Genomic DNA, 12,852 nt, shown 5'->3' with positions numbered 1-12,852 from the left:
ATTTAAAAACAAAATAAAAATGAAATTAACAAAAAGATTTTTAGAAATAAAAGTCGACTACAATGGAAATGCTGCACACACAAAACACAAAACATTTCAACAGGAACAACATGTAATTTTTGAGCTGCTTCAACCGCCGTCTCCAGCCCAGACATTCCGCCCGTTGCACCCAAAAAAATACAAAAACAAAATAAAAACCCCAACTGTAGAGTCAAAGCTAACCATATGCAATGGCTGGCGTGGCCCGGACGGGGTCACGACACTTTTTGTGGCAACCACGGACGATGGTAACAAAGTCAGCGCACAGTCAAATAGTGGGAGAAGTATGGCAAAAGGCAACAAGGCCTCAGGCCTGCGACTCTGACTGCGGCTGCTGCTGCTGCTGACGTTGCTGTAGCCCCTGTGCCTTATTGTTTGAGCAGCAACAGTTGGCGCGGCTGGACATTTTGGCCAGGGTCTGACCGATGGCAACTGCAACTGCAGCAGCAGCAACCGCATCACCGACTGCCTGGCGTCAAGAGAATGCGTTGCGCTTGTTCCTTGGCTTTGATTTCGTTGCATTGTGGCCATTTCCTAGGAAAAAATGTTACATGAAATTAATAAATAGGCAAATAAATGTTAAACAGCTGCTGTTTTGTACGTGTTCCTCTTGTTGATGCTATTGCTGTTGCTGTTTGTTTGCTGTTTCTGTTGCTGTTGTTGCCTCCATCATTGTTGTTGTCACTGCTGTTGCTTCTGTTGTTGTTGTTGTGGTTGTTGCACGCGCACGGTAGCCATTGTGCTGCACACAGGGTGGTGTGCCTCTGCTGTGGTGGTTGCATCTCTCTAGCTCAAGCCTGGTGTTGTTCCTATTCTATGGCATTTGCATAACACCAAAGCACACAGCGAAAAACGACCAAAATACAAGCCAAATTGCAAACACAGGATGTTTCCCAGGCTGCCAGCCCAGACTCACACTGTTAGCACACTTCCTATCTAAAGTTCCCCACCCCCTATTACCCTTTTGCCCCTCCGCTGTTCGGCATGGCAAATCTCTCGAAACTGCAGCTTTGCCACTGCATGCCAAATCCTTTATATGCAGTTCACAGCAATTGCTTAGCTTTGCAATGGGCCCGAACTAAGCGACTTGCAACGTAACTAATGTACTCATATTCCAAGGCTATAAAATAAACTCAACTCTATGAACAATATATTCCGCTACGCCCTTACCCAAAGTCATATGATATAGATAACTTAAGTTAAACCAACGTTGGAGCAGTTCAAACATTGAATTATACCCTGTTGGAAGATGATCTGAATGATCCATTATTGCACACTTTTATTAGTTACGTTAATGCTTAAATGGATATTGCGTTATATTTTTACACATTCGAAGAAGATTTGAGCAACGTGGAACAAAAATATTATTAAATTCAAGTTTCCGGAAAAGGTCATAATATTTCATTTCATATATGAACCTTATTCACAAATATTTAATTCAAAATTTAAGTTCAGCTTGCCTGAAGTTATTATTATTAAAAATCAATACTCCCTCTAATCCATTCACACACTACACTAAACTTAAACTAACAAGTAAGAAAGTTACAGTCGAGTGTGCTCGACTGTGAGATACCCGCTACCCATTTTTAATAAAGGCAAAATATAGCGGTATCATTTTGAAAATATACCGAAAATACTTAAAAAATACTAAAAATATACCAAATGGTATGTTTGGTATATCAATATAGTACCGCATTCAAAATATACCATAGACGGCTCAATATACCAGATTGTCAGCCAAAGTAACTAAGACCCTTATAAGTAGGCATTTTTGCCCATACAAAAGTATTTCTTTTATAACTTCGACAATTTTTATCTGATCGCAACCAAATTTTCAGGAATCATAAGTACTATAGTTATTATTATATATACCAAAATTCGCAACTCTAGCTTTAAAATTACGCTTGTTATTCGATTTTTTTGATTTGCGGGGGCGGAAGTGGGCGTGGCAAAAATTTGAAACAAACTTGATCTGCGTGCAAACATAACAAATGCTGTCGAAAAAAAATTATAGCTCTATCTCTCGTAGTCTCTGAGATCTAGGTGTTCATACGGACAGACGGACAGACGGACAGACACACAGACACACAGACGGACAGACGGACATGGCTATATCGTCTCGGCTGTTGACGCTGATCAAGAATATATATACTTTATAGGGTCGGAGATGCCTCCTTCTACCTGTTACATACATTTCCTGCCGGCACAAAGTTATAATACCCTTATACCCTATGGGTAGCGGGTATAACTAGCCCGCATACTGAACTGAACTGTAAGCGTTTGAATTTCAAATAGGCCACAAACATGTGGAGAAAATGCCAAGTCAGAGTGAGCTTCGGTGCTTTATTAATATGTAAGCCACACAGCAGAGAGGGGGGCTAGGAAAACATAATAATTCGTCTATAATTTATACACAATTGTAAATAAAATGTGTACAAGCATAATTTACACATAAACAAGACGACGAGCCACAAAAAGAAACACAGCAACAAACCTGCACCATCATCATCACACGCGGATGATGCTGCTCTTGCCAGCTATGTATGACAAGGGTAAGGGTAAGAGAAAGAGAGGTGGGAATGTGGCAAACAGTGCTACGATTAGAATGCAGAGCGGAGGCCAAAGCAGAAGATGCCAGCCAGACACAGACCGGGTGACTGAGAAATTGATCAACGCTGTGGCGGGACATAAACTAAAAGCTTATTTAACATTAATTTCGCCACGAAAATCACACAGCAATTTTAAACATCAGTTACATGGCACAGTCAAGCGCTAGGGAGAGAGAGAGAGAGAGAGACACTCGAGGAGCAAGCGCAAACCGCATTGGAAGCCACCGCAACATGCGAAAATGTGCCCAAGAGACGCGTCCGCCTCAGACTGTTGCCTGTAGCCCCCTTTCATGCCCAATTCGCGCAGCTCTTGTAATCTAAGCTGCCATTAAACAAAATACAAGAAAAACTTACGAAAACATATGCTACATATTACAGCCGATCCCCAACCGAACTGAACTGAAGCGAGACCACGTGAGAGAGGATGACAGCGAAGGCGGTGCAAAGTGGAGGCGAGGCGAAGCGAGCAACGATTCGCATCGCACAGTGACGGAAGTAAAGAAGCAGGTGCACAGTGGAAGTTATATGAAAGAACTGAAGAGAATATTTGAGGAAAAAAAGATAAATAAAAAATGAATTTTGAATTACTCAACACTTCAGTAAAATATGTTTTTCTGTTTTTTAATTTCCAAAAATTCTGAAATTCAATAAAACGTTATACAATTTTTTAGAATAAAATATTAGCAAAAATAAATCAAAAATATATTAAATCTTAAGCATTTGTTCTTGTTTATTTTATCACAAATATAAAATATAAATAATAACCACAAATTTAAAAGCTTTTACCTGCCAAACTCTCAACTATCTTAATTTATTCATAATTAAGATACTTTCAATAAATTTAAAATTAGAACTAAACCACAAAATACATAAAAATTAATGACGATTTTTTTCAATCTAATTTGCAAAATATGTTAGATTTATTTCTAACATTTCAGCGCTAAACTTTTCCATTGTATAACGTTGCTTGCTGACTAGGTTTTAGTGGGAGAGCTTAGACTGAAGCTCAGTGCTGAGCAATTGCACCTGACTGGGCCTCAGTCGCAGTCTCAGTCTCAGTCTTCGCTTAAATCTATAGCCAAAGACTGAGGCTTGAGTATGAGCCTGCGCCTGCTCTGTTTGTGAACTGTGGCCATGTGCGATGCCGCTGCTACAAGCAGCCAAGCATACCCCAAGCCAGGTACAAAGATTTAGAGCGACATTAGAGCAGTCAATCCATCATGACTGAACATTACCATAAATTACACAGAAATAATTGATTATTACGAGTAGACACAGCGACCAAAGACAGAGTCAAGGCGCACTCAACATCCAACAAGCCCCCAGTTCAAACTGCGTGTGTAGTTGTTGTAAACGAGTGTGTGTGCTTGTGTGTTTGTATGGTTGTTGGGGGCAACTGTTGCAACTGTTGCTGCTACGTTCCTCTCTACGCAGTTTGGCGAGCGCACCGATTTAGTTTAAATTATGTTGGGAAGATGCACAACGGCCTGGTCAACAAGTCGTTCAAGTTTTGACCAAGCAACCAACCAAGTCAGTTGGGCAATCAGCGCTCAGCTCTGGCTAAGCACTTTGAACCCAGAAGATGAGGAGAACTTGCTTGCTCTTGTAAAGTTCTGCACACGCCTATCAGGCTGAGTAATTGCCGAGCCACAAAACCGCAAACAACCGATTTTCCATTACATATTGTAAACAAATATTTGTTTTCATCTATGCTACGTGGAAAACTGCCCATTTTGAGTGCAAGTAATCAGTTAACCAGTTAGTTTGGAAGTTTTGGCTGTTAGACAAAGTGTCCGCCATTTGTGTAATGGAACTGCATTTATATTACTGCAGGTTGATTTAAGTAAATGTTCCCATTCAGTTTGACGAACATTTATTTTCCATTTCTTTAAACTTTTTTTTTAGCTCATTAAAAACAAAAATATAATTTCTAAAACTAGTTGAAAAATTATAAGAATAACTTTCAAATATTATAAATTACTTAAAATAAATACAGTCAATGTAGTCAAAAGATCATAAGTATAACTTTCACGTATTATAAATCATACAAAGAGTTTGTTAAATAGTCAAAAGATACCTTTGCTTTCTTATATTATATTTCAAGTAATTCTGTCTCTTTTATTGAATTTTTAAATAAATGAAACACTGTTAAAGTATTGCTTACATCAATTTTATTGTATTTTTGTAAAGGCATTTGAAAATATGCTAAATTATCATACTAATATATAATAATGTTTAGAATCGGAATTCTTAAAACCTAATCAGTTTTATCAAGAGTATTCTTATTGTATTTACATTCACTTGAAGTGAAATTGTAAAATTGCAAAGTCTTGCAACTTTGTTGTGCCGCCTTTTTCTCGTTTGACCATAAAGTATTATAACGAGCATCGAGCGCATATCTTTTGTCAAATCAGCGAGAAGGCTGATCTCAACTTGAGTGTTAGACAGAGAGAGGGAGAGTATTTAATAAGGCTACTGTCGCTTGCGATGATGCTTTGAATGATTGCAAGTGGCGATAATAGGCCAGGACAGTGGGCTGTCAGTACGTCAAGTGGAAATGAACGAGGCTTTATCGCGCTGACGCTTGAAGTTTATTACAGTGACATTTCAATTCTTCTGATTGGGATGATTCCGGTCTCTCCGTTACCAACAACAACAACAATACTCGCTGCAGATCCGATCCCAGATCAGACCAAGTCTGTGGCGATCACACACAAAAGCCAAACTCGCTCAAATCAATCTCAGCATTTCGGATTTCTTTCTTTCCATCTCTCGCTCTGTCTCGCTCTCGTTATCGCTGTCTTTGTCGATCTTCACTCGCAATGATTGTTGAAATTGATTGATCGTTGTATTTTTATTGAGTGATTGATATAAATGCTGTTTGGCAGCAATTGCAGAGCTTCAAGTTAACACACACAAAAGGAAACAATAGTTTCAATTACAATAGCCGCAACTAACTGAGGGGGAAATACTCGTAGCAAGTTGGGTTAAGAAATATCTTTACAGGCTCGCTTTCGACTCTGCCGGCAATGAAACCAAGCATATTGAAAGCAGCGCTAAAAATATTATTAGGCATTGAAATATTGTGTTTCCAAGGTGTTCGCACGCCAACTCTACGTGTTTAAGGCAAACTCTACGAGCAACAGCTACAAGCTGAGCCACATTGCTGCTGCCTTCAATGTTCTTATCAAGATGCTTTCAATTTGCCGTTTAGGATTTTCATTTGTAGCATTTAGTTGCGGGACGCTCTATAAAAAAAAGTGGAGAAAAAATACAACTCTACCAACTCAACTTGTGGGCGCAATGTGAATTCGAATACGAATTCAGGTTGTGTCGGAAATCTATCGACTGGACTGACTGTATGTTGTTACTTAGTTTAGTTACTATAGATCTGTTGGGTTTTCCCCCTTCTTCTGTATTCCTAGTCTACGGCTATGCTGATGCTGCTGCTTCTGCCACGTTGCCGGCACTCGTAAATTACAATAAATTATGTTGAAACTGATTATTCGACACAATTTATGAGGCCCTTTAAGTGGGCGTGTGCACTTTTATTTTATTGTGAATGATGATGTAAATGATGTTGGTAGGCGCATTTTCATATTGTTGTTGCAGGCTTTGTTGCTGTTGCTGTTGGTGTTGCTGTTGTGCTGCGCAAAATGAACGAGTCGGGTCGAGCTGTGGGTCGAGTTGAGCGCGGGTCAAGTTTTGGGCGACAAGATGGGTGATGGGTTAATGAGCGAAGCTTCGTTCGAAGACTTTTAAATTATGGCAATGCGGTAATTGTTGCCAGATAACACGTCAAGAAATAAAATAAGTTAACAGCTTATTAAGATGAAAAAGTTTCAAGTAGGCCAATTGAATTTAAAACTAATTAAATGAAAATGCTTAGCTTAAATGTTTAACCTTAACTGGAGCGAAACGTTGTAAGTGCCTGGCAGCGACTCCTTAAAAAAGAAATAAAAATAAAATAAATAAATAACAACAACAAAAAAAAGCGAAACTCTGAAAATGTGGGAGTGTGTTAACAACAACAACAAGAGCAACAAGCACCAAAAGCCCTATCGACAACGTCAAATCAGCGACTGCGTCGAAGCGCTGCAACAGACTTATAAACCACACATCATCATCATCATCATCATCAGCGGCAGCAGCAGCAGCTGTGGCTGTGGCTGTGGCTGCAGCTGCGGCAGCGGCAGCGGCAGCATCATCAACAGGCAATCGGGTTAAACAAGCAGGAGGACAGGAGGAGCTGTGGTTAGTGTGCTCTCGAATAGCCTTGGCAGCGGCGTAGCAAAAATTTAATTAAGAAAATCAAGCCGAAAACTGCGTTGGGCGAGGAGCAGACGAGCGACGCCAACAACGGCGACGCTCCAGCTTTCATATCTGATGGAAAAGCAAGAGCAGCGACAACAGCAACAGCAACAACTACAACAGCAGCAGCAGTCACAGCAACAGCAACAACATGAGCCACAACAACGACAACAACTGAAAACGAGCGTTGCGAAAAATTTGATGCTTTGCTTTGGCGCAGCGATTTGGATCAGTGCGACACAATGAGGACCACCAACCACCAGGTTGTGCCACAGCCTCCTGGCTCCATGCGGGTGTTTGCTCTTGTCAACAGCCAAAACAACAACAGCAACAACGAGAACAACAGCAACAAAAGCAACAACAACAACAACAATAGCAAGCGATACAGCGAACGGATTTCAATGATTATTCATTGGGCATGGCGCATACTATAATCACACACACTTGTCTGCCACAAACAATTTCAGCAATTAGAATATCAAGCAATGCAGATCTTTGGCGTTGCAGCAATTGACATTGCCCAGATCACACAGCAAGCAAGCAAAAACACAACTCGCACACCCTCTTCATTTACTCTGTATAGTGTGTATGTGTGTGTGTGTGTGAGTTTGTGTGTGGTGCTTTAATGACATTTCTGTGGAACACACAGAAAAAGAACGCCCTGCGCATTGTGTGTGGCAGGGCTGAATTGAAAGACTTAGGACACAAACTTGGCAGGGCCAAATGAAAGACTTAGGACACAAACTTGGCAGTTCAACAAAAGACTTAGGACACAAACTTGCAAATTAAAGCACATTAATTTTGCCCCAAACAGAAAGATGAAACTCACAAGCAGCAGCAGATTCAGATTCTGAAGCGTCTGCGTCTTGCGCTCTCTCTGATTGATTACAGCTGCAGCAGCAGCGTCTGTGTATGGACTATGAGCTGTGTGTGTGTGTGTGTGTGTGTGCTGTGCACTCCACCGTCCGCTGTCTGCAGACCGCAGACCTCTTTTGTTGCATGGGAAAAAGAGAATCATAATCATAATAATGATAATAAAAATGGAAAACTTCTAGACGCCATATAAATCAGAGCAAATATGAATTGCTGTTTTGTCTGTGCTCAGTGCTGACTGTTTATTTGTTTTGTTTACTGTGCATTACGTTGGCTTTTGTCAATTGCCAAAGACTCGGACCCAAGCACAGTGACGCAAAACAGTAAGTGATCTGAGTAGAAATCTAGAACATTTTATAAAGATAAGAAAATGCTGTTAATTATTGCTTATTTAATAAGCTAGTATCTAAAATTAAAACTAGACTTAGTTTTGGCAATCAGAAATTCAAATAAAGATTATTTATTTATGATAACTGTATTTAGTTTTATTTCAACTTTCCATCAGCTTTCTTTCGAATGCATTTACTTATTTCTCTACTCATCATTTTCTAATAGGCCAATTAGGTGCAGCGCATGTATGTGAGTGTCGATAAACAGAAAAAAAGAAAATAGCAAAAAGCAGAAGCCTGATGACAATTCGCCTTCCATTATCGAATATTCATTTAGTCGGCTTGGCACTTTCACCACTGTTCGAATGGTGCTGACTGCATTCATTGTTCCATTGCGCTTGTAATTCTGTCTGGAGCTGCCTTTGTGCGCTGCTCTGCTGTGCTGTGTTCTCTGCTGCTGCAGAGCTAGAGACCAGAGCCCGGCAGTCGTTGGCAGTTGGAAGTTTGCCAGTTGCCAGTTGTTGTTGTTGTGGTTGTCGCCGCCGCCACAGTTTTTTTTTTTGTATTTCTTGGAGTGCCCATTGTCTGTGTGGGAAACTGGCGCGCTTGGCTTGTAAAAACTTCTGGCGAACAATGTAGTATCCGCATATCCATAGTCCAAGCTGCTGAGCTTTTCAATGCCAAATGGTTTATGTACGAGTATCGAGGCATTACCAATCATAAGCATAAGCGCAGCGTTGAGACAATGAGCAAACGCCACATAAATTTACGAATGAGCAGCCAGTTAGGCAGAGCGATATGCATATGCGGACAGTTTAACCTAGATACGAAATGCATGCCACAAAAAAACACAAACGAAATAAAACGAAAAAAAAGTAAAGTATGAGTATCTCGTATCTCGACGCAAGACGCGTTGCATCTTTATTTTTTTTTCTCATTTTTGGTGCCAATCATTATATTTTAACAGCTTGTTTGCTCGCTTGTTTTACAAATTGAAATCGCCATCGCCACGCCGCAGAGCGTCCAGAGAGTCAATGTTACAATAAATTTAAATAAACACAAGCCTTTTTGCCGACTTCAGCTACAGCTGTGGATGTGCCTCAAGTTGAAGTTGAAGTGCTGCAGCTGTAGTTGTCGTAGTCGTCGTTGTGACTGTGACTGTGAATGTGGACGACGTTGCCGTTTGCATCCTGGCCTAATCGCTGCGTTTAATTTACTTAAATTATACTAATGATCTTGAGCGCTCCTCGGGGCCTCAACGCTTTTGCCTTGGCGAAAACTCTCAAGTCATTTGTTTTGGCTCGTTTGCAGGCGGCTCAATTGATTTGGCCAAAGCAGCCGCCAAAGAGCCAAAGAGCCGCCAAGACGCCGACGACGACGACGGTGTCCAAGCTGAGAGCTGAGTGCGAATGCGAGTGTTGAAATTGAGGGCTAACACCGGCAAACGGCGAGCTTGGTAGGTTTGTGCGAGTGTCGCTAGATATGGCCTGACATTTAGATGAAGTGTCTGCGAATCTGAGCCGAGTCTCTCTCTGTCTCTCTATGTTTTCCTCTCCCTCTCTCTTTCGGTCAGAGCTCCTGCTGCGTTTTACTTTTGCTAAATGTCGACGTTGTCGTTGTCTTTGCCGTTTGCTTATTGCCGTTGTCTGCCGATCGCTGTGTAATTCCATTCATAAACAAAACTTTAATTTTATTGCACATTCGAGTTGACACAGTCAAGCAGACAACGCGAATCACTGAGCTTCTTTGCCTCCTTTGAAGGCGTTGCCAAATGGGTGTGGGTTTTGTTTTGTTTTGTTTCTCTGCCCATTCCAAAGTACGAGTACTACTCAAAAACGATTATCATGGACTTCAAAATGGCTCAATTAGTTTGTCCATAGTACACTATTGACTTCTCCACTGATGGCGGCGACTTGCGAGCATTTTGTGTGCTATGTGAGTCTTGAATTCCTAACGAAAAACTTTATGCATGTTGATTATGCAAGTTGGATAAGCTTAGCTCTGCATGGGGTATTCCAAAAAGGTTACTTAGAACACAGTCAAATGTCAAATCGATCGACCTCACGTAGATAATTATTTCGCTTATCAACAGCATTCAAAACTAACTAGTATTAGCTGTCATGATACAAAATATATTTTATAACAACGAAACACGCGAAATAGAAAAAAAAAACCTAATGTTGGCAACCTGCTGAGCTGCACTTCACTTTCTTTTTTCCCATTTATTTAATTTTATTATTTCCACATTTAATTGGGCACCCCATTTAAAAGCCATGTACAATTTTTTCCGCTCACTGTCAGCGACAGGCATTAACAAATAAATACACAAAAAAAATGTCGAATAAAATAACAAAAAATATATATAAAACAATTGCACAGAGCTTGGGGCAAACAAACAACCATGCCACACCATTTTCGCCATTGACACCCATGCGAACATTGTTAATTAATTAAAAAAGAAAAACTAATAGACGATTGCGTTGACAAGATAAAAACGGCCAGCCAAAAGTCAAGAAAAACGGCACACAAACCACACACAGAGACAGAGAGAAACACACACACACACAGATAGATTAACATAGAAATCTTTGAGCAATAAATTGTGACAAAAAGTCAGCTTTAAATATATTGGCGAAGGCGTCAAGGCGTGACATTGACCCTCGGATAAATAGTTAACAGCCTGGCAGCGTTTTCTTGTTTTTTTTTTTTTTGTTGTGGCACAAATCAGAAAATGTTATCGCAACTGTTGCAGCAGCAAACAAAAAAACAAACATTAAGTTTAAAAGTGCATAAAAATGTTTATTGGCTGGGCAAAATCAAGTTCGTTGTAAAAACACTCAACAGCACGTGAATAAATAAATAAACAAGATAACATTTAAACTATTTGTTATTATCTAAATGGGAAATACTCATTTAAATTGTAACTGAATAACTTAGAAAACGATTTAAGATTTATGAGTTTACTTTTGCAACTAAATAAATATATTTCTACTTAAAAATAATAATGTTGTAAAATTGCACAATTAAATTTATAGATTTTTATGCAGCACAGTGTTATTAGACGGTCAGGGCCAAAGCATAGCTTAACTTTATTACTGTTGGTGTTGTGGCTGTTGCAAGTGGCATGTCGCCAGCTGCAGGCAGCGGCAGCAACAACAACAACAATAATATAGAACACAGCTGTGTCTTAGACAAGGCCCAAAAGCAAAATTATTGCCAAGTTCTTTCTCATATTGTTTTCGGTTGTGTCTAGTCTGCTTCAATGTAGCCAGCGCAATATTATCGAGCAATTATTGGCAATGGCAGAAATATTTTTGATTTGCAATTTTCTCACGGCCCACAAAGAGAGAGAGACTGGGTAAAAGGCTTTCACAAAATTGAGCAAGCCAATTGGTTTGTCAATGGCACAATTGAATCTTTCGAACAGATTCACAATTAGCCAGCAGCAGCAGCATGGCAACAGCAGCCACATACTGACAACAGCAACACAATGTTGCAACAATGCTGCAACGACAACAACATAGGCGCATACAAATGGTGTTAAAGTCTGAGCAGCAAAATGTAATTTGTTTTCACACAACATAATCAACATGATAACCCCAGCCAAAACGTCTTTAGATTGAGTCTAATGATGATAAACGCTTTTACTGTGAGGTAACTACAGACTTCTGACACCGACGCAAGAGGCAGACAAAAGGCGCAGACGCAGACGCAAGACACACAAGTGTTGCACACACCAAAGAGAGGGAGAGAGAGAGAGTGAGCGAGCAGGCAACGGGCAACTGTGGCAACTGCATTTGGCTGGCATGGCCAATAATAAGTCAACATTCCAAGGCGTGTTAAGAGATGCTCGATTAAATGCCTCAATTGTGGCTCATATTGAACACCAAGCGAGCGAGCGAGCGGCGACCCAGCAACATCGACACCAACACACCACCTGTCTGCAAAAACGCTTCAAGATGAAGCAGCAAGAAGCAGACGAGGAAGCAGCGAGGATGAAGCAGCGGCAGCAGCAAATAGCACCGCCCCCACCAACGGTCAACTTTGTGCCCGTTGTGTTGCACGCTGCCAGTTGCGAGTTGCCAGTTGCCAGCCTGTTGCCTGTTGCACGTTGCACGTTGCGGGTTGCAAGTGTTGCTGTTGCTTGCCTGACTTTTAGCACTGTCGATGCTCGAGCAATAACAACAGCAACAACAACAACAACACTACACTTCGAATGGGCGAAATCGTTTAGTGTCGTACCTAACTAAGAAAACGTATTTTCAATATCGAAATTATTATTATTAGCTGACAGCAAATCGCAGTTTTCGACTGTTGCTGTTGCTGTTGCTGTTGTGTGTTGCTGTTGTGCATTGCTGTTGTGTTGCCTTGGCGTTGCCGGCGCATATTGTAATAAATGGACAGGCCAGTTATTGTATGCACTTTGTGTATGATATGCGAGTACTAACCCAAAACTTATTGCACTCTACACCGAACTGGGCATGGCCAATTGCCTGTTAGAAGAAGAATTACAATTCTGACTGATTACGTATTATTTAAGTATAGAAGACTTTTACTTGAAATACGAAATTTAGAATTAGGTTGGTCGATTAAATTTTGGCTACATAAATTGTCAAAATATTCAATACAAAATAAAAACAGCAAGCAATATCCCACTTTAATTTTCTACTTTAAACAGAAATACTGAAATG

The sequence above is a fragment of the Drosophila albomicans genome, chromosome 2R (assembly GCF_009650485.2).
Source record: "Drosophila albomicans strain 15112-1751.03 chromosome 2R, ASM965048v2, whole genome shotgun sequence".
Lineage (NCBI taxonomy): Eukaryota > Metazoa > Arthropoda > Insecta > Diptera > Drosophilidae > Drosophila > Drosophila albomicans.
The sequence above is the reverse complement of the archived record's forward strand: the minus strand, read 5'-3'. Positions refer to the sequence as shown.